Source organism: Anolis sagrei, chromosome 12, assembly GCF_037176765.1.
Source record: "Anolis sagrei isolate rAnoSag1 chromosome 12, rAnoSag1.mat, whole genome shotgun sequence".
NCBI lineage: Eukaryota > Metazoa > Chordata > Lepidosauria > Squamata > Dactyloidae > Anolis > Anolis sagrei.
In genome coordinates this window covers 7254012-7258188 of record NC_090032.1, presented here as the reverse complement: position 1 = coordinate 7258188, position 4177 = coordinate 7254012, and the positions used below count along the sequence as shown (strand labels likewise).

General features: G+C 43.4%; 1 protein-coding gene across 1 annotated transcript in view; it reads left to right on the top strand.

Annotated features, from left to right (window-relative positions):
• Nucleotides 1–696: 696 nt before the first annotated feature.
• The window catches only part of KCNJ10 (potassium inwardly rectifying channel subfamily J member 10), a 44704-nt gene continuing 41223 nt past the window's right edge, over nt 697–4177 (top strand). The window contains exon 1 of the mRNA XM_060758128.2: nt 697–1107. The gene's annotated coding sequence lies outside the window, so the exon portion shown is untranslated. The remainder of the gene's footprint in view (nt 1108–4177) is intronic.

Genomic DNA, 4177 nt, shown 5'->3' with positions numbered 1-4177 from the left:
TGGAGGGCGCTGAACAGACTGTGCTCTGGACCCCCTTGACTGGCTTGTGCCAGAGTCTTTGCAGTTCGATCTTTAAATCCTCGTCATTATTATTATTATTATTATTATTATTATTATTATTATTTACCTCGGAGCGGTTTCCACATATGCAAAACAATGCAACTAAAGTGGTACTAAACTGAATCAATTCTACAGTGTAGATGCACCCTGTGCTTTCCTTCATATGGAAGGAACAGGAAGAGTCTGCTTCAAAACGGGCCGGATGGCACTTGACTTCTACAGATGGCTTTCTACCAACATCTTTGTTATGTTCGATGTGCCACGGCACTGCCGCCTTAACCCTAAATGTCAGATCGTGCGGCTTTTAAATAGCGTTTACATTCCCCCAGCTATAATGGAAATCCACCCCCTCCTTTTGTTCTAGATCTCTGCCTTTCCCCCTTTCCTTGTTCTGTGACCCTTATAAAGGTGGAGAGCTCTGGGCCCAGGAACTCGGCCCGGTCTCCGGCCAGCGATGTGATTTCCGCCTCATTAATTTCTCTCTCAAACTTTAACCCCTCTGGGTGCCCCCTCCCCTGCTGCCATTCACTGCCAGCCTTCTCTCCCTCCTCTTGCTGTTCTTTTTTCTCTCTTTCACACTCCCCAACTCCTCCTTCTGCCCGATTGTCCCAGCCACCGCCGTCCCCGGATAGGCCCGCCACAAGTGTCCATCACCTCCCCCAAAACACCCCCTCCTTTAAAAAAATATAATCCTTTCATTCAATTGAACTTGGGCAAAGTTTTGTAAGAGGTGGAGAAAGGGGGGAAGGAGGGATAAAATCCATGGGGGAGACTGGGCCGGCGCTCAGAGCCGAGCGAACACTTCTCTGATGCTGGACACCACGTTGGGAAGCCCCTTGCGGTCTTCTCCTCATGACGCGTTGCAGCTGAAGCTTGCCTTTTGGACCTCCAAACTTGGCACCTGAGGATCCCTTTCATCTCATAGAAGAAGAGAAGAGTAAGAAGAAAGTGTTGGAGAAAAGTGACCAAGTTGTTTTGCATCGTGGAAAAAGTCCCATCAACTTCTACTCCACCTGTTTTGCTCTTCGACCTTCTTCCAGGATCAAGGTAAGATGGGTTCACATGATGGAAGGTGACTCTTTGAAATGAAAGGTAGAGAGAAGGTCTAATGTTGAGGCGGGTGGATGGGAATGTTCAGCAAGATGCAGGTCTTGATAGTCCACCTATGGGTTATCTAAGAAGACAGCATGGAGAAGGTTAGAAGAAGGACCTTTCTGTGCACCATCTGCTGAAAACTCCAAAAGCTCAGTGTCATCATCTATAAAGTTAGGTTCTTACCATTCCAAATCCAACTGACCTCAAAACATTTCAATTGGAGAGGAAAGATAGGGAGAAAGTCTAGTTTTGAGGTGGGTGGATGGTATCATGTTCAGCAAGATGCAGGTCTCAATAGTCCACCTATGGGCTATCTAAGAATACAACATGGAGAAGGTTAGAAGAAGGACCTTTCTGTGCACCATCCGCTGGAAACTCCAAAAGCTCAGGGTGATCATCTATAAGGTGAAGTTCTTACTATCCCAATTCCAGCTGACCTCGAAACATTTCACTTGGAGAGGAAAGGTAGAGAGAAAGTCTAATTTTGAGGTGGGTGGATGGTATCATGTTCAGCAAGATGCAGGTCTTGATAGTCCTTCTGTGAACTATGTAAGAACACAACATGGAGAAACTCCAAAAGTTCAGAGTGATCATCAATACGGTTAAGTTCTTACCATTCCAATTCCAGCTGACCTCAAAGCATTTCAGTTGGAGAGGAAAGGTAGAGAGAAAATCTAATGTTGAGGTGGGTGGATGGCATCATGTTCAGCAAGATGCAGGTCTTGATAGTCCATCTGTAAACTATCTAAGAACACAACATGGAGAAACTCCAAAAGTTCAGGGTGATCATCTATAAGGTTAAGTTCTAACCATTCCAATTCAAGCTGGCCTCAAAACATTTCAATTGGAGAGGAAAGGTAAAGTCTAGTTTTGAGACCGATGGTTGGGAATGTTCTGCAAGACGTTGGTCTTGATAGTCCACCTATGGACTATCTAAGAAGACATGGAGAAGGTTAGATGAAGGATCTTTCTGTGCACCATTTGCTGGAAACTTGAAAAGCAGGTCTTGATAGTCTACCTATGGACTATCTAAGAAGACATGGAGAAGGTTAGAAGAAGGACCTTTCTGTGCACCATCCACTGGAAACTCCAAAAGCTCAGGGTGATAATCTATATGGTTAAGTTCTTACCATTCCAAATCCAGCTGACCTCGAAACATTTCAATTGGAGAGGAAACGTAGAGAGAAAGTCTAATTTTGAGGTGGGTGGATGGGAATGTTTTGCAAGATGCAGGTCTTGATAGTCCACTTATGGACTATCTAAGAAGACAACATGGAGAAGGTTAGAAGGAGGACCTTTCTGTGCACCATCCACTGGAAACTCCAAAAGCTCAGGGTGGTCATCTATAAGGTTAAGTTCTTACCATTCCAAATCCACCTGACCTCGAAACCTTCTTTAGATCTTCTTGCTAGGAACCTTCTTTAAATCTTCCTTCTCCCCAACCCTTTTTCTCAATCAGCGTTTCTCAACCTTCCTAATGCCATGACCCCTTAATACAGTTCCTCATGTTGTGGAGACACCCAACCATAAGATTATTTTCGTTGCTACTTCACAACTATAATTTTGCTCCTGTTATGAATCGTCATGTAAATATCTGATATGCAAGGTGTATTTTCATTCACTGGACCAAATTTGGCACAAATACCCGATACACCAAAATTTGAATACTGGTGGGGTTGGAGGGGGAGGATGATTTTGTCATTTGGGAGTTGTAGTTGCTGGGATTTATAGTTAACCAACAACCAAGGGGCATTCTGAATTCCACCAATGACGGAACTGAACCAAACTTGGCACACAGAATTCCCATGATCAATAGAAAATACTGGAAGAGTTTGGTGGGCATTGACCTTGAATTTTGGAGTTGTAATTCACCTATATCCAGAGAGCACTATGGCTCAAACAATGATGGATCAGGGTCAAACTTAGCATGAATACTCAATATGCCCAAATGTGAAGACTGGTGGAGTTTGGGGGAAATAGACCTTGACCTTTGGGAGTTATAGTTGCTGGGATTTATAGTTCACCTACAATCAAAGAGCTTTCTGAACCCCACCGACAATAGAATTGGGCCAAATTTTGCACACATAACCCCATGACCAACAGAAAATACTGTGTTTTCTAATTATCTTTAGCAACCCCTTTGACACCTCCTCATGACCCCCAGGTTGAGAAACACTGATCTAAGAAGACCACATGGAGAAGGTTAGAAGAAAGACCTTTCTGTGCACCATCCGCTGGAAACACCAAAAGCTTAGTGTGATCATTTATATAGTTAAGTTCTTACCATTCCAAATCCAGCTGATCTCAAAACATTTCAATTGGGGAGAAAAGATAGAGAAAATGTCTAGTTTTGAGGCAGATGGATGGGAATGTTCAGCAAGATGCAGGTCTTGATAGTCTACCTGTGGACTATCTAAGGAGACAACATGGAGAAGGTTAGAAGAAGGACCTTTCTGTGCTGGAATCTTCAAAAGCTCAGGGTGATCATCTATACGGTTAAATTCTTACCATTCCAAATCCATCTGACCTCGAAACATTTCATGGAGGGTAAATGTGAAACTTTCTTGATAGGAACCTTCTTTAGACCTTCCTTCTCCCCAACCTTCTTCTAGATCTTTCAATCTTCCAATATCCTTTTAGATCTCCCTTTCCTCCATCTTTCCAAATCTTCCCAACGGTGTCTATTTGTCAGATTGTGTCAAATCTTGAGCCGAGCGGTTCCTTGCTAGATCCTACCCTACATTAACCCCATGAAGAGCTCGTCACCATGTCTGTTGTTGTTATTTAACTGACACATAAACACAGTATGGCACAGCAAACAAGATCTATATGCTGGATTTCGCATCACAAAATCACAAGTTGAACACTTCCCAAGCATCTAGGACTGTATGATGTATTTTCGAATGATGTGTGTAGATCCAAGTCAGGTGGCCGTTGACAGATTGTGATTTTGTCAATGTTTATTGTTTCCAAATGCCGGCTGAGATCTTTTGGCACAGCACCCAGTGTACCAATGACCACT